The 21,686-nt window shown below is 43.6% G+C and overlaps 1 protein-coding gene and 1 long non-coding RNA gene across 2 annotated transcripts in view; one reads left to right on the top strand and one right to left on the bottom strand.

The window, feature by feature from the left end:
- LOC124523834 (uncharacterized) overlaps positions 1-11,309 on the top strand; it is an 86,698-nt gene extending 75,389 nt beyond the window's left edge. Inside the window, exon 6 of the long non-coding RNA XR_006965110.1 lies at positions 10,004-11,309. This is a non-coding gene — a long non-coding RNA (uncharacterized LOC124523834). The remainder of the gene's footprint in view (positions 1-10,003) is intronic.
- EXOC4 (exocyst complex component 4) overlaps positions 1-21,686 on the bottom strand; it is a 756,122-nt gene that overhangs the window by 173,883 nt on the left and 560,553 nt on the right. The window lies entirely within an intron of this gene.

The following is a 21,686-nucleotide window of genomic DNA, read 5'->3' as shown; positions in this document are numbered from 1 at the left end:
TGCAATCATATTCAGTAAGTATATTTTTCGCTAAATGAATTTCCATTGTATCTGTTCCAGGAGGTAACTGTCTTTGAAATTCTTGTCACTTGAATACAAAGGGACACTGTGTACTGAGAACTATTTTTATGGAAAACTTTCTGCCTTTTTCTTTGTTGCTCAAGATTCTAGTAATATTTGAAAATTTGTGAGCTCACACAGGAAACACCTTTGAAATTTCCAGCCTCCAGCTCTTCATGTACCCTTACTACGTACAGCAAGACACAGAATTTTATGTATACGGCACTCATCAAGTGCTCGTTGAATTGAAAGATTAGTGCAAGATTCATCTCATTACTCCAAACTGCCAAAGAATGGGCTATTTTGCTAATTGACACCTGAAAATATAATTATAACTGGCAAGCCTACACAGCAGAGCACCTTGGGTCAAAAAAATCAGCTAGCTTCCAGATCCCAAGTGGCAGAGTGTGGATTGAATTGGAAGTTAGTTCACATAGTTCTCACTTTTATAATTGCAAAGAGGAAACACAGCTGCAAGCCGCAGGTTGGCTTTGTTAAAGCCGATACTGAGACTGAGGTCCTCTCCGTGTTACTGGGTATTGTGTTTCTGCTCCCCTGGTCCCCCCTTACTTAAGCAGTAAGGATTTCCTGCCATAAAATTCTGGTGGATGTGGTACAACTTGGATACAGAAAAGCATAATGTCTAATGAATAACCTTGATCAGCTTCTTCCAGAGAAATCATTTAGGGATTGTTCTTGAGCCTCTACTGCAGGATAAAGACTGTGCTCAGGAAATGTGAAAATAGAGGTGAGGGGTGGGGGGAAGTAACCTTTATTAAACACCTTCTGTTTGCCAGGGATTATGCTAAGCAGTGCCACATGCGTCATCTCATTTTGTCCTCACATAACTCATGTTACGGAGGCGACAGGGAGCTTCAGAAAGGTTAAGTTCCCTGTCCCAGATAACAGAGTAAGTGGTGGGGCCCAGAGCTGCCCTCAGACTGTTTCTAATCCAAACTTGGGCTCCTTCCACCATTTCCTTTGGCAACTTAAATCCCCAATTCTCAGGCAAGGCCTGGCAGGAGGGAGACTACAGTCTGGTTTTAGTCTACTCAGAGAGGGTAGACGAGATGCATACACAGGAATTTAGCTACCGACCTGAGGTATATACGAGTGCTTTTCATCATGGCCTGAGATACTCTTGAAGGTTTAACAGACAATTCACAAGCTGAGTTGGGCCTTCAGGGAAGGTGGGTAGAAAAGATGGCCTTTCAGGGCATAGGGAGGTAGAAAAGAAAGGGAACTGGTCTTCCATATTCCTCCAATTACCAGAGAGGAGAGGCAGGGCAGGGCCTTCTGAGGAAAGACACGGGCAGCAGGAGTGAGAACGATGTACCTAGGGGAGAATTTACTTCTGGGTAAGGAAAACATTTAAACACACATCTATTCTCTCTTGCTCCCCGAATCTCTGAAGTGACAGTAAAGAGATTATTTTTGTCCAAGACATAAACCACTAAGGATTAAGAAGAACGGGGGAGGGTGTGGAGAAGACAAAGGTAACACAATTTTAGAAGCTGGAAAGCCCATCAGAGTGGTAAATGTCTCTAATAGACTCAAGAAAAGTACAATCCTGTATCAGAAAGTGGAAAGCTGAAAAGCAAACCAATCTCTACTGTGAATTTCAACAGCCCCAGCTACATCTGGATGTGGGGAAAAGGGAAAGAGTGGTTACGATAAGGATTAGATGAAAGTCTATTTAGGAGGTAGTCAGATTCCCAAGATCCCTTCCCCCACTGGGAAACAGGATGGCTCTCCTCCACCCTGGTAAAAACATGAAGATTTATTCTCTGGAAAGAGTAAAAGAGAGGATCTCTGGACTAGGAGACAGGATAAACAATTAAGAATGGGGGAAAAAAAACCAACAACAAACAGGAGAGTTGAATGACTTTATACAAACTGGATACCAAGAATCCCTAACCCTTTGTTCCTTCCTCTTCCCATTTGGTTTCCTGGATGCTAGCAGGGAGGCCTTCAATCTCCAGAGAGCAGATTGGAGAATCCTTTTCTGTGGAGTCTGGTCCAAGAATGACCTAAAGATACTGACACTGGAGGTTTCCCAAACAAATGGCCCAATCAAATCTTCATGGTTCCATGACCCCAGCCCGAGCCAGGAAATGAGATCAGAAGAATAAATAAAAGTTAAAGAGCTCTTGCCCTTAATATGTGAAAAACAGGATCTCTTCGAACCAAACTCCATATAGAAGTATTAGGAAAGACAGTTTAAAATACTGTAATTTACTTATAAGGGAAAATTCCTGTTTTGTACCTTCTGTGTTCTTGGCAATTATTTGATTACCAAATTGATGAAATGAACTCAAATTCATGCTGGTTTAAATGAGAAGGCCATTAGCACACATGCTTTAAAGATCCCTTGGAATCATATAGTTAGATAACTCACAGAGCCCAGTGCACAAGCTATAATCTTCCTTTAATTAAGTTAATCGATAGACATTTGCTCAGGGTTCTAGTGAGAGGACCTGGTGTCTTTCAATACACACACCTACCTCTGAGGCTTCTACAAATTAGTCTTTGGGAGGTTTGAGTAAGTGATTAGAGCCCTTCCACCGGTTCTTATAGGTCATCCCATGTATCACACTTAAGTGGAGGTGGCAGGATAAGCTGAGAGACTAAATTTTGGTCTGTCATGGGAAATGCAGGAGGGCAGGTGGGAGCTGGGAGACGGACTCCAAAGAGATTCTTCTCCTTCCCTGCTCCCCCTCGCAAAAAAAAAATAACCAAATCTTTGGTTCCCCAGGAAAGGATTAAGTGCTTTCCTTTGCTTCAAGGAGCTCCCCGAAAGAAAACCTACCATGTAGGTCTCGGCAAAGGGAAATTGGACCACCTGACTGAGAAGGGGCAGGAGGTCTGCAGGCTTCAAGAGGATGGCAGTGAAGGTGATGGTAACAACACCAAGATTTTCCTGAGTGCTCACTACTGTGTTAGGAAGCATGCATATTAATACGCAAGTTAGAAACTGACGCGGTCATTTACTTAATCCTTTGCAACAACCCTGTGACAAAGGTACGTTATTGCCGCTTGACGTGCATAATAATGCTTCACTGTTTACCTTCATTTCTCAGACCAGGATTTCTCAAATAAAATCCCAATTCCTAACAGGTGGTTCACTTATTTCAAAATAAGATTCAATAAAGCCAAATTCCAGTACAACCATACATGTTATATAGTTTCTTATACACCCATCTCTGATGATTTTTTCTAAAATATATTCAATATGAAAATAAAAAGTGAATAGAGACATAAACTTTCACCTAACATATAAACCACTCAATAAAGTTCAAACATTTACATGTCAATGCAAAACTAAAAATTCTATTAAAGACACAGAGATATATTGTAATAGTGCTGTATGGTGACAGATGGTAACCACATTCACGGTGAACACAGCACAACGTGTAGATTTGTTGAATTACTATGTTGTACACCTGAAACTAATGTAACATTGTGTGGCAACTATCCTTCAATGAAAAGTAAATGAGTAAATGAATAAAACAAGTTCATACTTCCCTGCCTATTGGAGGTGGAATCCACAGGTTTTAATGTAACCTCATAATGACTCATTACAAATTAATGATTCACCACTATTATCAACCTTTCTGTTTAGCAATAAACCCTGCCCTTAAAGGCTACCACGGCAGGTAGAGCAATTTGTAGCCCACTTAAATGGCCCCCAACCAGTATGTCATTTCATGATTTTATATAGTTTTTCTCATAGAGACTAGCAGCGATTAATTCTCGGTGCTTTGAATAAAAAAGTAGCAGTCGACTCTTACTGTTGTCAGTTTCTGCAACTGCTGATTTGCTGCTAAAAATACTGTGAACCAGAAAACCGGCAAACTTTTCTAGAACAGGCTTTGACTAAGGGTCTGTGGGTAAAGCATGTGGGCTCTGGTATCTAGGTATATTAGGACCACCATTTATATAACTCAGAAACTTTCAATTTTGCTTCTACTAGTCAACTCTTGGCGCTTAGTTCCTTAATCAATCAAGTACTTAGAGGAAGTAAAATCGGAGGATATCTCTATTCTCTCCCACAACCAGGTGTGCAAAAGCCAGGTGTGCAAAAAGTACTACGAATACTTTGATGAATGTGAGAGGTTTCACGATAAGAGACTTTTTTTAAAAATCCTTGTGTTAAAATTTAAATTTCTTGAAAGCAAAGCCATCTTACTCATTTCTACATATCTCAGAGCACCTAACATTGTGTGCCACCCATTGTTAGCTTTTGATTCTTATTTCTTTCTTGAAATAACCACTGCCTTATGAAAGAGGTGACAGTTGTGCTGGTGATATTTAGATATTTGAAGACGGCTAGAAAAGCATCCCAGTAGAGAAAAGTGAGGGAGGGAGTAAGAACCTAAAAAGAATGCTCTCAGCAAGTCAAGGGGACAGGAAATAGGTGAGGTTGGCTGAGGTGCCTGAATTATTTCTAGTGATACAGAGAAAAAATATACATACATGTGGATACCATGTATGGCAGTGAATAAAATGCAGTGAATCTTCATGCATACGTGGCGGCTCCTTTAAATGTTTATGGCGCTTGCACAGGGTGTAAGTGCTCTTGCAGGACCTAAAGAATTTAAATGTCATGCCCCAAACTTGCAAATACAGAGGAAAAAGAGAAATAACATCCATTAAGCATTTATGCGCATTGACTCTAGACACTTTACTATTTGATCGTCAACTCACTAGCCCTTCTCTGAAATATTATTTTCCTTAGTACGCCACCAAAAACTATCAGGCACTAAGATGTTTGCCCGAGATCGCACAGCGGCTCCGGGGGAGCGGGTTGTTCCACTCTTAATTTGTCTTGCATGGTTCCTGCCTCCCCCCCCACAAATGGCCAAACACCTCCCCGGAGGCCCCGGAGCTAAAGCTGTCCATCGTAAGAGGCGCTACTGAGGAATGAGGAATTGATGGCTCGCTTCCTTTCTTCCTCGGGACTTCTAGTTCGATGGTCTCATGCTCCGTTGGCCTGCGTGCGGCGTGCGGAAGCACCGTGGAAAAGGAGGCTCGGCGACGAGACGGGAGCTGGCCAACGTTCGCCAGTCTGCGTGACCAGCTGTTCCCGTAACGCTGCAATTCTGAGGCCTATTTCTGGCTCCCACGGTTTACAGCTTAGAGTTGGGCTCCTCTCGAGGACATATGGGTACTGGCCTACAGGCTGTGGATTTTTTTCAAAGAGGAAAAACCTGTCTATGGTGCGGCTGGCCTTCAGAATTCTGTCTAAAAAGCCCGCCTAGCGAGGCCCGGACAACATGAAACTGCCGATATTTGACCTTGTCTGACCTCTAACAGCAACAACGTTGTAACTTAGACACATTCCGGATGTGTTCGGAGGAATTTCTAGTCCACTTCTGGCTCTGCTTTCTGCATGATGACACGACCACTTGTTACAAAATTTCCTGCATTTTAAAAAGCTTTAGCATACGAAGCAATGACAACGACACTTAACGGTGCTCAGAGCGATTTTCATCCTGTTCATCCTGCACTTTAGTTAATCTTCAGGATCCGGTACTTGGAACACACACAAAAATTCCCTGCCTTTTCAACTCTTACAACTCGGAGACGGACCTTTTATGTTAGGTCATTTGTTCTGGCTCTAGAAGGATTTTGTGACTTCACTCTCTCTAAAAACAAAAAACAAAAAACAACTGGGGGTGCCTGGACGGCTCAGTGGGTTAAGCTTCTGACTTCGGCTCAGGTCATGGTCTTACGGTTCCTGGGTTTGAGCCCCGAGTCGGGCTCTCTGCTGTCAGCGCGGAGCCTGCTTTGGGTCCTCTGTCTCCTTCCCTCTCTGCCCCTCACGCTCTTTCTCTCTCTCTCAAAAATAAACATCAAAACAAAAAGAAAACCAACCAAACTGTCTTAACTGATCAAGGATGACACGAAAGCAGCTCTCTGGTCCTTGTCTCCAATATGATTTCCTTCCAGTGCTAATGACTGTAAGCCACTACCCTGTGAATAAACCCATTTAGGTCTCCTAACGCCAGCTGCAAGTAGGAAATTAAAGCAAATGGAAAGGCAGGCGCTGCAGCAGTTCGGGTGTGGGTACCCGGATCCAAGAGACACTCATCCATTAACCAAACAGCAGCACTTGCAAACCCAGCGGGCACCCACGGCTCCCCGCTGAGAAACAGAAATTAACTTTGTGAGGAGATAATTTGTCTTTAGATGCTTGTCATATTCAGAAAAGCTCTCTCAGGATGAGGCGGTGGGAAGAAGGAAGGGAGGCTCTTGACAATATAGCCACGTATACAACAAAAGCTTATCAGGGAGCCAGGTGGCACCGAAGATTGATGTCCCATCGTGCTACCTCTGGGACACGTGTGTGAAACGGAGCAGGAGCTGTGGTGCCATTTACTTCTAATGGCTGATTGGAAAAAGGAACACTGCACAGACCATGGTGGTAGGTTTAACTCAACCGGAAAGGATCAATGAGACAAGTGGACCGAGGTATCTGAAGACCAAATTGGTGCCAATGGGTGGGCTTTTGCAAGGTTTGGGGGAGAAAAGTCCAGTAGCCACAGGGCAGGAGAGATGGCAGCAAAGAGACCTGCTGGAGTGGAAGACTGTGGCCAAATAAGCCATCAGAAGTGGAAGCGCACCCTGGGACTGGACAGCAAGTGGCACCTTGATGCCACTTGCTCTTCAGAACACATGAAGCAGAGGAGATGCTGAAGAAGGTGCCACCATTTTGATTTATTTGAAAATAATTTAATACTACAGGGTTTGGATTAGCCGCCATGGGGTAAAAGCAGAAGAAAACTCTGATGTTTGTGAACAGAACACCCTTTAAAAAAATTTTTTTTTATGTTTATTTATTTTTGAGACAGAGAGAGACCGAGCATGAGTGGGGGAGAGGCAGAGAGAGAGACACACACACACACACACAGAATCCGAAGCAGGCTCCAGGCTCCGAGCTGTCCGCACAGAGCCCGACGCGGGGCTCGAACCCACAGACCGTGAGATCATGACCTGAGCCGGAGTCGGACGCTTAACCATGTCAGCCACCCAGACACCCCAACACCCTTTAATTTCAGAATCAACGTTCCCTGAGCACCTTGAAAATGCCAAATCCCCACCCTCGAGGAGTTTCCAAGGGGTAGGATTCCAAAAGATGTTTAGGAGTGTCTTCACCAAAGCCATTTACCAGATGAAAGATGTCTGTTTAGTCTCAGGGTATTAGAAGGCAGTCATCCAGGTGGATCAAGTGGAGGTCATTACTTTTAAAAAAATGTTCTGTGGCTCCATCACATTTCTGGCTTTACATAAGAACCTACCAAGCAAGGAACCTGAATCGAGAGGCCTGGAGGTATAGAATGGGGTTTTGTACAAGCTACCTGAACTGGCCACTGGCCTCCCAGTTCCAACTGATGGTTATCTTTATACATGGCAGTGATACTGGGGCACCTGAGTGTCCAACTCTTGGGTTTCGGTTCAGGTCATGATCTGACAGGTTTGTGAGATCAAGCCTCGCATTAGGCTCTGTGCTATCAGTGCAGAGCCTGCTTGGGATTCTGTCTCTCCCTATCTCTCTGCCTCTCCCCCACTTGTGTCTGCGTGCACGCATGCGTGGTCTAAAATAAACATTTAAAAAAAAACATAAAAAGTGAAAGTGATACCTATGACGTGCTATAGTATAAAAGGATCAGCAGATTAAAAAATCATGTATTTGGTTACCCAACAGACTTTCTTGGCACCTGCTACACGTTTGATATTCCGCTAGGAGACGCACAGGCGGTGAGAATATAGTCTCTCCATCCTCAAGTAATTCACACACTTGTGGGTGACAGAGAAGAAAATAAGCAATTACAAAAGAGGCAATGCCGCACGTTGGTAAGGGGCAATGCCAGGAATGAGGCTGGGCAGTGTGTCCAACTCCAAGGCGCTAGGGCATCACACATCTATTTTCTCGTTTACGACGGCATAGCACTTGCCTTCATAATGTATTCTTACGCGTTACTTATTTAATCTCCGTACTGATGCTGTAAGGGTCGAATTAGTATTATAGGGTATTCAAGGCATTCAAGTATACCCTTGAACAGTATGGGCATAGGTCTTTTTTCAATACGGTACAATACCGTAAATGTATTTTCTCTTCTTTGACTTTCTTAACATTTTCTTTTCTCTAGTTTATTTTATTGTAAGAATACAGTATATAATACATACAACATGCAAAATATGTTAATCAGCTGTTTATGTTACCTGTAAGGCTTCCAGTCAACAGTAAGCTACTACTAATGTTTTGGGGAGTCAAAAGTTTACATGGATTTCCTGCACAGAGAGGTTAGGTCAGTGCCCCTAACCCTCACGTTGTTCAAGGGTCAAATGTATACAGCCTCAAGGAAGTCAGGCTTCCTGTAGAAGGTCAAGCAGCCAGTTGAGTAGCACGGCTTGGATCTGTCCCCATGTCTAATTTCAAAGGCCATGCTCTTTTTTAACTATACAGGCCAGCTTCTTAAAATCAATATTCATGTAGGGGTTCACTTTACAAAGTGCTTTTACGTGTTCCAGGTCGTTTCATCTTCCGGACAAGGCTGTAAGGTAAGTATCTCGGATAACAGGTAAGGAAACTGAGGCTCAGAGTTGTGAGGGATGGTATCCATTTACAGGACTCAACAGCGGTAAAGCTAAAGGTTTACCACCAGGTGCCAGACTCTAAATCGAAGCTTCTCCCACTACAGTCTACATACGTAATAACCGTCTGCCAACATTCTCAGGTGCGAAGGGGGATGCAGGGTTAGCTACTTTGACTTGCAGCTGAAACACAGAAGCTGACCTGATGCCTGCCTCCTAACACTAGCTGCTTCTACCTTCTCCCCAAAGAAAAAGGTAGACGTGCTTTTCAGAACCGTCCATCATTCTCTGTTACCAGGTACTATTCCATCACCATTTGGGCACTTAGCCCAGAGAAGGTGAATTTGGAGATTTGAGGGTTGCAGGCTGCAATACAGATCGCTGGGCCCTACACTCAAAGCCACACATCTCCAAATGTGCAGTTGTGCTAGTACCTTGGGAACAAAGAAGAAATCCATCCTTCCCACCAAGTGGAGGACATAGGGACATGGGTGTTCTCATACCTTCTCTTCATATCATACGGGACAGGAGGAATCTTTCTACTATAGTACACAGTGGCAGTGAGAACTCACAGGTGAAACTAAGTTAGTTTTCTGGTTCAGATTATTAGATCATTCCAGGAAGGTTGGTGGTTTGAGAGGGGCTGAGAAAGGAGTTAGAAAGTGGTAAAATTACTCTCTATTGACAATGCCTGGGAAAGCTTTACAAGGGAAGCAACTGTCCAGTTCTCCTGGCGGCTAAAAACAGCCGATTTGGTAGTACCCTAGGAACAGGAGGGGGAGCCATTGACAACACCATGGGCAGTGGGAGGGCAGCGTTGTGTTGTCTACTTCCTGTAAGTAAAAAAGACACGGAGCCATTAGTGACTCACGAGTAGGGGTCATAAACCACACAAGTCCCTAGCTGATGGCCCAGATGATATAGCACCTTCTTTAATTAATGCCAAAAGGCAAGTTCTTTTTTTTTTTTTTTAATTGGTTTCTAGGGAGTAAAGGGAAGAGAGGGTGGGGAGGATACACCCCAGAAGAAGTAGCCGACAGGGTCTATTTGAAGGTAGGGATGGAGTGAGAGTTAAGAGGGTCCAAAGTTTAAAGTGCTTCAGGGCCCCACACAGTCTCTCAATTTTGCTGATGGCTGCACTCACGTTTTAAAAATAAAATATCTGCTGAGTGGATTAAAAGAATGAATTGAATTCCCGAGGCTCCGGTTACCTTTCTCTTTGCCAGTTTTTATCAGCAACGATCAGTAAGACTGTCAGATCTGATGTAAACTTCTTTCCTCTTGCCCTCTTTTTAGTTTCAGAGCATATGAAGTACAGGATTAATTCTTCTTCTCTTCCAAACAGTTGAGGCCAGGAAGAGAATGCACTAGAGAAATACCCAGGGACCAGGATACCAATAAGAGAGGGCACGCGTGTGTGAGGGGATGCCATCCTCAGAGTTCCCTCCGTCAGTGCCCGGGCCCCCACGTGTCCTGCTGACTCACCCTGAGAAGCAGGGGGCCAGACGGTCTCTTGGAGAGACGAGTCTAAAAGGACACTGCTGGCCTGTCGTCATGAGTCCTCTTCCCAGAGTCAAGTGGGATGGACCGTTTCACACACACACCCTCTCCCATGAGCACTGCCTCTGTCTCATGAGGCCGCTGCCTACTCGCTCCTGGTGAGGGCTGTTTCATCTGTGCACAGCCCGTCTTGAGGGCTCAACGCTCTACCTCCATAGGGCAAAGGTAAACACAGCGTACCAACCAGGGACCGTGAACTGCCAGGCCCTGCTAATGAGCGCCTCCGTGCTCACAGACAAGCCAGGGAAAGGAGGCACACCTCCAGGAGAGCTCTCTTTGGGGAGCTAGGAGCAAAGCCCGGGGGCAGGGAACGGTGTAATACAGATATGGCTCAGCTGACATGAGCCCGCGGGTTCTTCTGAGGTTAAACCTGACCAGAAGATGCGGAAGGACACCTAGAACAAGATCCCTGTGCCCCCAGAGATGAATATGAACATGAGCACTCGGTGAGGGTTCGAGAAACAGCTGAACTGGACCAAACTGATTCAGGATGTCTAAGTGGCAACGCCTGTGATTGGTTTGCAGGGCCTCCAGTGAGCCCAAGCCTGATGGTAAGCGACTGAGATGTGAAGGCAGAGAAAGATTTTCTTTTCCCATAAAATCAAGGGGATGAGCATCAAAACAGAGGTGAGAGCTCGCCCATAACGAGATTCAGAAGAAGTGGATGGCAACAGAACTCAGCTGGCTAGAGGAAGCAGGTGTTCCTGCTGGTGACGGAGCACATAGTTAGCTTCGTGTCATGCTAACGAATGGCACTGTTCCCAAGAAGCCTGAACCTACCTTGATTGCCTAACACCCAGCCGAATTGCACTTACCCTCCAGCTAGAATCGTTTACTGGATTCTGAACATTAGGAACAGAAAGACAGTTAATTGACTAGATCTAGCTTCCAGGAACTTAGCCCATCTCAGGTCTCCTGGGCCTATAGGGGGCACTCCAGAGCCAAGATACCTGATTGTCTTGCATTTACTTGTTGTGATGTTTTGTGTCTTTAACAAATTATTGGCCCCTAGGTCACTGTGACAGGGCTCAATAAATATAAACTTGTTTTGTGCAAATCCATGTGAGGAACAGATTTTAAGTGACAACAGATGTGGCTACTCCTTTCTTTTAGAAACGATGCTTTTATCAAAGATGATTCCATGAGTTTTGCTTACTCCTTAATCTCCAGCCTGCCCGGAGTCAGGAAAATGCTGTGCTTTTTTTTTTTTTTTTTTTAACGGGAAAGAATGCATTTTAGAGAGAATCGATTAAATGTCTATCATCTCTTGGGTTATGAACATTTAGAAAAGGATATGTGATCTAAGAGCTATCTTGTACTCACGAGGGTGTTAATTTTCTTTTCTTATAGGACTAGTGGAGACTGATACAGTTCTTCAGTTATCCTGAGGGCTGTCCTTACGGTAAAAATATGGGGTAGATGACAGCTCATGGAGTCAAGCATTAGCAGGCCGTTGAGAAGCTATATACTAAGGGGCACCTGGGTGGCTCAGTCAGTTAAGCAGTCAACTCTTGATTTCAGCTCAGGTCAAGATATCATGGTTCTTCATGAGTTCGAGCCCCACTTCAGGCTCTGTGCTCACCGTGCGGGAGCCTGCTTTGGATCTTCTGTCTCCCTCTTTCTGGCCCTCTCCCGCTCACGCACTCTCTGTCTCCCAAAAATAAACTAAAAAAAAAAAAATTAAAAATAGAAAAAAGGTGATATATTAAGACAGGGTTGCTTAATGGAGTCTTTAAACCTGAGGGGACATTCACAACAGTCTATATTCCTTGGAAATAACCTGTACAACAATTTTATTGATACCTTTGAATAAAGAGATAAAAGATTTATTAAATTAAAAAAAAAACCAGAATACTGAGAATACTATTTGCATATAATGCTATTTGTTGTACTGATGATAAAGTCAGGGTTCAATGTCATCCTGAGAAGCAAGAAACCAAAATTATGTAGTTTAAGAGCAACGAATGTTTTCCCCTTAAGTTCCCAATTATTGGCTTTGTCAATAGCATTAAAAAAAAAGTCTGGAGATTTTAATCTCTAAAAAATCAACAGGAATTAGAATTTGATCAGGTTCTTGGAAAAATAACCAGAACAACCAAAAATTCCAGGCTGGATGAACAGCGGTACGATGTCCTAACAAATGTAGACCGCTATACTATTGATGGAGATCACATTAACTGGATTACCCTTTAGAAGTTAATTTTATTCTCTGCTTCTCTTAGTATACTATACTCCCCCACATGGTCCTTCTTTCCGGTGACACCCCTACCCACAGACGCTCACTCTTGGTTCCTTTGTATCATTCGAGAACAGTTCAAACATCTCCTGAGAGCCTTTCCCTCACCGCTGATCTAAAACAAGCCACCTCCTTCCTAAACACTTTCTAGTATAACAGACATCGGTTTTACTGCCTCTGTAACATTTTTGACTATGCGACACCATCTCCTTTCTTTGCTTATTTTCTGGTTGGTTTTTCCACTGCTAGACTGTAAGCTCTATTGCCGTCTGTGTTCCCACTGTCTAAAAGAGTACCCAAAGTGGATAGTGGCTCCAGGAGTATCTGCTGACTGAAAAGTTAAACATTTGTACCCTGCAGACCACAGCGGGCTGTGTTCAATTTTAGGTATCCCATTCTGAGAGCGACATTAGATATCACCCAGAGGGGAGTAATCAGGATGAGGAACTTCCTCATAGGAAGAAGAGATGAATAAACTGGACATGTTCCATTTAAGGAAGAGAAGGTTCTGGGAAACACGATCGTTGTCTTGAAGGAAAGGAAGCCAACTTGCTTCACCAATATTCTAGGTGGCAAAACTGGAAGTAACGGATGAAGTACAGGGAAGCAGGTTTTTGGTTCAATCCTAAGGAAGAGCTTGGTTTGACAACAAAAAAAAAAAGGTCAGGAGTCCAGTGAGGGAGTGGGTGGCCTTGGGAGTACACTGCTCCCTGATAAGGTGGGTATTGAGCAAAGGTTGGATGGCCACCTGGCAGAGGTGATGTCAAATGGATTCTGACACGTGGGGGGAGTGGGGAGGTGACCAAGGTAACCTTTAAGGCCTTTCGGTTCTAAACATTACCTGATTCTGTAAGTCTGTTCACATATGAGTGTAGTACTTCTCAGAACATGAGGTCCCTGTGATACTCTGGTAAGAAGAAATTCACCAGGAAACAGTGTATACTGGGTCCCCTTCTGGAATGTGCTACTACTGTAAAATTACCTGTTTCAAGTGATTTTTTTCCAAACCGATGTTTACCTTGAAACTGGCTGCCACACAGTGTCATTAACATCCCACAGAATTGGACCCTGGGGAACGCAGTTTGGGAAAACACTAGCCTACGCTACGGGAAACATATTCTTTTCTCCTTAATGCAAAGATGCCAGGATTTCCAACTCTGCTCCGTGACAAACCTCTGGGCTGAAAACAGGGAAGTTATGCAGCACCCAGAGAAAATTTTTAAATTTTTACAATTTTATCCAGACAAGTAATCTGCATATCACAGGAACTGGAAGTGTTTTGTTGGTTTAGAAGAACACAAACAGATCAAAGAAATTGACGTTCTATTGAAAAATCGTTCCTGAACATATTTATATTATAGGAGTTGTTTCTTTGAACACTATGCCCATGAATAACCCACAGATCCTTAGTCGCAAGATATTGAAAACATTAATATTTCATACGCTGAAGTGCTGAGAGATGAACATTCATAGTAAGTATGTTGTCAAAGCTGACCAAAACCAAGAAAAGAAAATGTAGTTTTTAGGGAAGGCAAGTCTCATCTTTGGTTTCACAGTGATATTAATTTGGGGGGAATGCAAAGGATTGAAATGCATTGAAACGCAGCTGCAAGGGTGAGCAAATCAAGACACCAGGCATGCTTTCAGGAAGCATTTCATTATTTACGAAAGGAGGCAAACAATTAAATTAGCCACTAGAATACATTGTGGTAAGCAAGGTGATGAGCTGGGGCTGGTTCCTATTGAGCGAACTGGTCCACTGTTAGGACTGGTGAACCACGGGCATTATGAGACACACATGTACTATTATTATTATTATCATCATCTATTCTTTTGAGGTTATTTGCATGTATCGCATCCATGCGGTGAATATTCTATACTGTGCACGTCTCAGGACCGCATTCAGCACCATGCTGGTAGATTAAAATTGGCCGTGGTAGGGCTGGTTACACCACAGAGGTTCACAAACACCACAAACCAGGGCTTGATTTATTGACCTCCCTGACCCCCTGTTTTTTTATTCCCCAGATAGCAGGTTGTTGAAAATTTACCAGAACCCCACCGGATTAAAAACTACTTTCAGGTCCCTTGGCTTCAGGTTAAAATAGATGAGACTTTCATTGAGAGATTAAAGTATCTTGGCATTCTTGGCTTCTGAGAGGCTCTCCCATATCAAAAAAACATATTTACTTTTGCCTAAACATATTTTCACTCGAGAAACATGTATTAAACATCATGTGCAAGACATTAACGGGTGAAGAAAATGCCATGTATGATTCTGAAGACAGTGCTCAGACCAATTAGAAACTCTGTTATAGAGAATACATCATTCTACGTAAGATACAATTATCTTCGCTGTCCTTTATGAAACATGTTTACAAGCCATCATCCCTGGTGTTAAAAATATGGAAAGTGGGAAAGTTTCAGTATTATGTCGTCCCTTGAGTATATCAAATCCTTCCTGGTAAGTTTAACATTTTCACACAAAAATATTTAGATGGGAAGGAGACTATCTATATTACCGATCCCGCCTTTGACTGCCACGGGTGATGGAAAAGGTATCACAGATTATGTGGGCATCATCTCTCCTCTCCTGTAAGATCTTCCTGAAGCTGTGTACTTGGATGTACTCGGGCAAAAAGGGCCATTTCTGATTTCTTCCCTTTGCTATGTGATACGTTGTTAGGATTTCAAATTGGAATGCTATGTCTATGAACCTTCCCAGAACAGTCTATCTCCTATCATGGGGCTCTCTTGAGTTCTAAGACACTCCGATATGGTTGTGGGAAACTAGAAGGGAAGAGTAATCCTTTTACTCCTCTAGAAAAACTGCCCTTGCTGCTGCTAATCATACTTATGAGGAAAAAAAAAGGCTGTTTACATAGTTCTTCACAGTTAGTCTTATTCACCTGTATTATCCCATTTAACTTTCTAAGGGAGCCATGACAAGTGCTCTTACTCTAAATTTTATGAATAAATACACAAGTGATGAGACCCACTTAAGAGCACACTGTGATGATATGGGTTTGAGAGGTCATGTGAAAATCCAGCTCGAAATCCAGCAGTCTGGCCACTATACCATGGTCTGTGGGCCAAATCTGCCTGCTACCTATTTTTGTAATTGAAGTTTGATGGAACAGTCACGTGCGTTCATTTATGTACCTTCCCGCTACCGAGGCAGAGTTGGACAGTTGCAAAAGAGACCATATCACCTCTGAAGGCTAAAATATTTCCCAACTGGCTGTTTACAGAAAAAAGTTTGCTGACCCCCGTCCTACAGTTGAGTGGTCCTAAATTTCCGGCAGCAATCGCACGGACTCTTTCAGCCTAATACATGGTGGGGCAATCTACAGACACCAGTACTGTAAGGGGGGGTGCTCGCTAGGCCCCCACGACCACCAGGGGGATACACGTCACCCCCACAAAACCACACCTCAGCTAAGGGTGATCAGATGGCTGTGCTTACAAGGTACTCGACTAACTCGGGGTTGACGGCCTATGATTTCTATTATTAGCATTTTGAGGTTTATGAGAAACTGAAGGAAAAGGAAATGAATAGAAAGACAGAACTAAAGACTTCAAAGATGAAATGGAAGCCTAAGGTAATGAAGCAAGCAGCTGACGGGCCTAGAAATGGATTTTACGAAATTCCAGCCTTAGCTTGCCTCTTGCGTGGTCTTTCCTCCAATTTCCTTTCGGTTTACCCTCTATTTCTTTGCTTGACTGAAGCTCAACTATGTAGACATAAAATCAGGGTCATGTTCGACTATTTTTTGCTCTAAATTACAATTTTCCCCAGTGTGTGTGTGTGAGCGTGTGTGTGCGGGCACGTGCATGTGTGTATATGTGGGGGGGGGGCGGAGTGAGGAGGTGAGAGCGCTCATCAGAGAACTCACTGCAAAGTCTCTTGGTTTGTTATGGTGAACAACCGCCTGCCTTTTATGTTCTTTTAAATCCTAGAAGCCTGACAAGTTGAGCTAGTCAACAAGAGACACTTCATTCCCTGTCCCCCATCCCCCGCTCCCCCCAAAACAAGAATGCACCGTCAGCACTCTGACACCACTACAGCGAAGACCAGATTACCGTGACTTGCGTTCACGACATGATTATACAATGGACCTTTAGTCGGTTCAAGTAAGCAGGGCCTCCTCTACCTCACTGCCTGGCAACTGCAAGTGCAGAGTTTTGTTTCAACCAAGCTCCGGACTGGTGTCAAGAAAGATGTGATTTGCTGGGTGAGAGGGGAGAATGGTGTGGCTGGGACATGGGGCAGGAGTTGTGTGCTGGAGAGGGCAGCCAGAGGCAAAGCGCTTCTGTCAAGGAGAAAGCCCGCCGAGCCCCAGGAAAGGGTTTTCTGACTTTCCGGGAGAAGCAGCTTCCAGACAGTTTGGGAGGAGTCTGACCCACAGATGTCTCAGCCAGCACAATGGGCAGAGGCTCTGTTCCTAAGCCCATCGTCTCCGCTAGTTGGCCATACCTCTGCTCGTTGGCCGTGCTCAATGCATTTCAACCGAATGGAATGTTCCCCATCACCTCTCGTAACTCGGTCCGTGGACACTGTGGCTGCGGCTCTTGCACTAGGACAACACCACAAAGCACGTGCCTACCTGCTCAGAGTATGCCACCCTATCATCCTTCTAAATAGATAACAGCTTATTCGCTCAGGTTCACATAAAGAGAAAACATGCAGCATTAAAAACCGAAGCTCCCATGATGGGGAGGCTCCTTATACACACCAATCTTAATTTCAAGACGTCAGCTTTGAATTTTCAGGTTTGAATTAAGGAAAGGCCCTTTTAAATTAAAAATTACAAAATCCATATGAGAAAGACCAGAATTGATCACAATCCAAGTAGAAAATTCAGTGTGGTTTTCATGTAAACACCGATATTTTCAGACTTCCTTTTTAGTCAGGAATGGCCTTCTGAAGGGGATTTTAAGTTTGGTTATAAAAATGGGGTGGAATCTGGGGCGCTTGGGTGCTTCAGTTGGTGAAGTATCTGACTTCGGCTCAGGTCATAATCTCGAGGTTCATGAGTTCGAGCCCCATATTGGGCTCTGGACTGACAGCTAGGAACCTGGAGCCTGCTTCAGATTCTGGGTCTCCCTCTCTCTGCCCCTCTCCCACTCACGCTCTGCCTCTCAAAAGTAAACATTAAAAAAAACGGGGTGGAATCTGGGGTGCCTGGGTGACTCAGTCGGTTAAGTGTCTGACTTCAGGTCAGGTCATGATCTCATGGTTCTTGAGTTCGAGCCCCGCGTCGAGTTCTGTGCTGACAGCTCAGAGCCTGGAGCCTGCTTCGGATTCTGTGTCTCCCTCTCTCTCTGCCCTTCCCCCCTCGCACTCTGTCTCTCAAAAATAAACATTAAAAAAAATGGGGTGGAATCTGAGGAAAAGGATAAAGCAATGCTGTCCCTCTTATGGAAACATGGCGGAGAGGTATGGCCAAGGACGGGGAAAGAAAAGGGAGCAGTAAGCACGGTATATGCCAACCTGGTAAGAACGGAATGTGTGGTGGAGTAAACACTCTGAAATGAAATTGGGTGAAAATGTAAAACATAATACACATCCTTGGAGCTGATTGCTGGAATCCCTGAGCATGAAGATGGGGCAACTGAGCGATTTTCTTGACAGGACTATGGGGGAAATGGTGCTGATTTATACTCATCTGAAGAAGCAGGTATAAAAAATGACATTTGGGTAGAATAAGAATGGGCCTGAGAGGAGAGAGAGCAGAAAAGCCCTAACCTGGTATGGATACAACATTCCCGGTCTCAACAGATGCCATCTTTCTAGTCTACAAATTAAAAACCTGGGACCATCATAGACCTGGCTTTCCATGCCCACCTATATCAGTGATTATGTGATTCTACAGCCTGACCCCTTTCATGACTACTGTTTCATTTCCTACTGCCTATCTCAGAGTTTTTCTTTTTTAAAAAAACCTCTTTATTGTGAAATAAGACACATATATTTCACAGTAACATCTACGTGAGAAGGTTTATGACAATGTATGTTTATGTTAATCAGGAAGCAAACCCCCAATGGAGCCCCAAACATGGTAAAAAAAAAAAAAACCAAAAAACAGAACTTTCCAGTATCCCAAGTTCTCTCCGCCCCAGTTGAAACCTTCTCTCTCACCACCTGTGGTAACCTTTATAATAATCCTTCTGCTGCTGCTCTTTATAATTTTACCACTTGGATATGTGTCCCTAAAATATTTAGTATAATTCATAATTCTTATGAATGGAATCGTATTTTACATATTCTTTTGTGTCTTGCTTCTCGTTTTGAACGTAATTTCGTTAGATTCATCCAGACTATGTAGAACATGCTATTCATGCGCTGCTGTATGGGATTCCATGATAGGTGTAGAAGACAACGTATCTCTTTTCTTTCATGTGCTATGCTATTCCATGTCTCTCTATTTTGTTAATGTCTTTTCCTCTACTTTGAATATGCCCCACCTTTGTGGATTCAGCTTAAGTATCACCTCCTTTATGAAATCTTTCTTGAATGACCACTCCCCCTCCTGAACTCCCAACGTGCCAAGTACAAATGTAGATCGCGGAAGGTCTAACACGGATTTGCTGACTGCCACTGTCTCCTAAATAATACACTTAGCGGCAGTCTCTGGGCCTTCTCACCTCGGTAGCTCCCTATCTCACGCTGTGCTGCGTACTGAGTACACGTAGGATACGTGCCGGCTGAGTACATGCAAGGAGACTTAGAGAACTTTCAGGTTTAACACTTGAAACTTCAAAGAAATAAAGTTACACGTGACCCACGTCCACAGATTTAAAAGCTGCACCTGTTACACTGGCCGGCGGTTCAGAAGTCTGGATTTTCATCTTCCCATAAGGCACCTGTCCTGGTAAGATCTGACCCCAAGTCCCCCATGGCTGATATCCTAAAGCTCACTAGTCCTCTTTGGTGTTCTTTCTTTGTTGATTACTAACTCATCTGCCTATTTCTCTGCTACCGGCAGACCGGCCAAGGCTAAACAACCTGGCCAAGGAAAATACGGTGAAAATGAATTTATTAAGAGTGTACATTTTTCACCAGAGCACAATCTTCAAAGCAATGTGCTGCACTGTCATTATCTCATTACAGTAATTTCAACACTTGCTCCTGTTAACTTATTAAAAAACATTTTAAATCATTTTCTTCATTGCAGGCACAACAAACTATCTCATTACCCAAATATGGATCAGCGCCAAGTGATATGGCAAGGGATGTGATGGGAGGAAGGCACATAGGCAGACAAGAGTCAGGCTTCGGAGAGACGCGTGCCCATAACAATAAATTGACCGTAAACCACCGCTTGCCAGACAGGAAGTGAGTTTTCAAAATGTTGTCACATTGTGCCACAACAGCGCTAAAACATGATGCCTCTCACCTTCTTCTAAGTCCCCTAGAGAGAAAAGATACCTTGTTGATTGGCCTACATTTTTTTTTTCCTCGAGTAATACTGGTAGAGCACAAATTAACCTTTACCCACTTCACGCATATGCTTAACATTGTAAGACAATCCCTTGTAAACATTTGGATGAAAACCTTCAAGTTTAAAAAACACACTTATCATTTCAAAGACATTGTCTAAAGCAAAGGTTGGCAAACTATGGCTGCGAGCCAAATCCAGCCGCTATATTTTTTTATAATTAAAGTTTTATTGGAACACAGCCATGCTCGTTCACTGACACATTGTCCATGGTTGCTTCTATACTACAATGGCCCAACTGTTCGAAAAGAGACCATACAGCTTGCAGAGATGCATGGAAATATTTGCTCTCTGGCCCTTTACAGAAAAAAGCTTGTTGGCCCCTCGTGTACAGCCTTCTACTCAAAGAATGGCTCACGGACCAGCGGCTTCAGCATTACTTCAGTGTTGGTTCAAAATGTAGAACCTAAGGAATCAATCAGACTGAATCAGAGAGAGAGAGACCACGAGTGAGGGAGGGGCAGCGAGAGAGAGAGAATCCCAAGCAGGCCCCATGCTCAGCGTGGAGCTCGACGTGAGGCTTGATCTCACAACCGTGAGATCGCGACCTGAGCCTGTGTCAAGAGTTGGATGCTTAACCAACTGAACCACCCAGGTGTCCTGGGACTCACTGAATCAGAATATGCATTTTAAAAGGATCCTCCTGGTGGCTAAAATGATTATTAAAATTTTAGAAGCATTGGGCTAAGGAACACAGTCCTGAAGATAAATAAAACGACAAAAAAGAGGAGCACCTACTACTAGATTGACAATATTTTATTACTGGACAATAGAGGAGAGGGCTGCTTGCAAAGATTTGCATACAGATGAAGAGGAAAAAAGAGGTAGGTTGAAAATTCTGGAGAGCATGAAGATTGTACATGAAGGGGACAGATTTCCGGTGTCCACTTATATGCCCGGAAAGGACAGGATGTGCACAAACGACTTTACCCCAGATGGCTAGGTTTTTGGAAAAGAACCATCACTCCTGAAAGCAGGTTCAGTCTAGGCCCAGTATCGCTCTCCCCAGCGCAAAAACAACAAGTAAATAAGAAACACATTTGCCAATTTCAACCAAGTCCATTTGGTTGTCATATTCATTTCCTTTTTAAATACTCCATTTTCCCTGTGTAACAAGAAAATTGTTTTTCCAATAAGGCAAATGGGTTATGATTTGTTCCCGGAAATAAACATGTTATAAAATCTACTTTAAATCTCTATTTTATTATGTGTTATTTGTGTTCCATTTGTAACCAGCTATATGCTGTCATTTTGGGTTTGCTTTATCCAACACTATAAGGATCTGACAGAGATGAATATCATTTCCCCTCAAAGTTACAGAGCCTGATCCATTCGCATCCTCCATTTTCTAAGTTCTTGGGTTGGCAAGTTTCACTGTATCCAAACTAGACGCCTCCAAAGAGAAACATAACAACATATAAAGAAGCACAAGAACCATTTTGCAAACTTTCTTCCAACCGATGGACAGCGCAACTCCGACTTGTGAAAAACACGTGTTAGGATCCAAATTCTCACTGGAAAAAACAGCTTCATTGAGACGGAAGAAAGATATCAGGCAGTAATTTGGGAGGAAAAGTTATTACTGCTCCTTTCCGAACAACTTGTAGTGGCTCAGAGACGATCACCTTCTGTTCCCAAAATGCACCTTGCTTTGGGCATGCTGGACTTACCAGGTAGAAAATACATTTGCCAAGAAAAGGCAATCCTTTAAGAGCTTTCACACTGGACCG

The sequence above is a fragment of the Lynx rufus genome, unplaced genomic scaffold, assembly GCF_022079265.1.
Source record: "Lynx rufus isolate CCGP_SWC_20201006 ecotype Redwood Valley unplaced genomic scaffold, mLynRuf1.p SCAF_4, whole genome shotgun sequence".
Classification (NCBI taxonomy): domain Eukaryota; kingdom Metazoa; phylum Chordata; class Mammalia; order Carnivora; family Felidae; genus Lynx; species Lynx rufus.
This window is presented reverse-complemented; position numbering and strand designations above follow the sequence as displayed.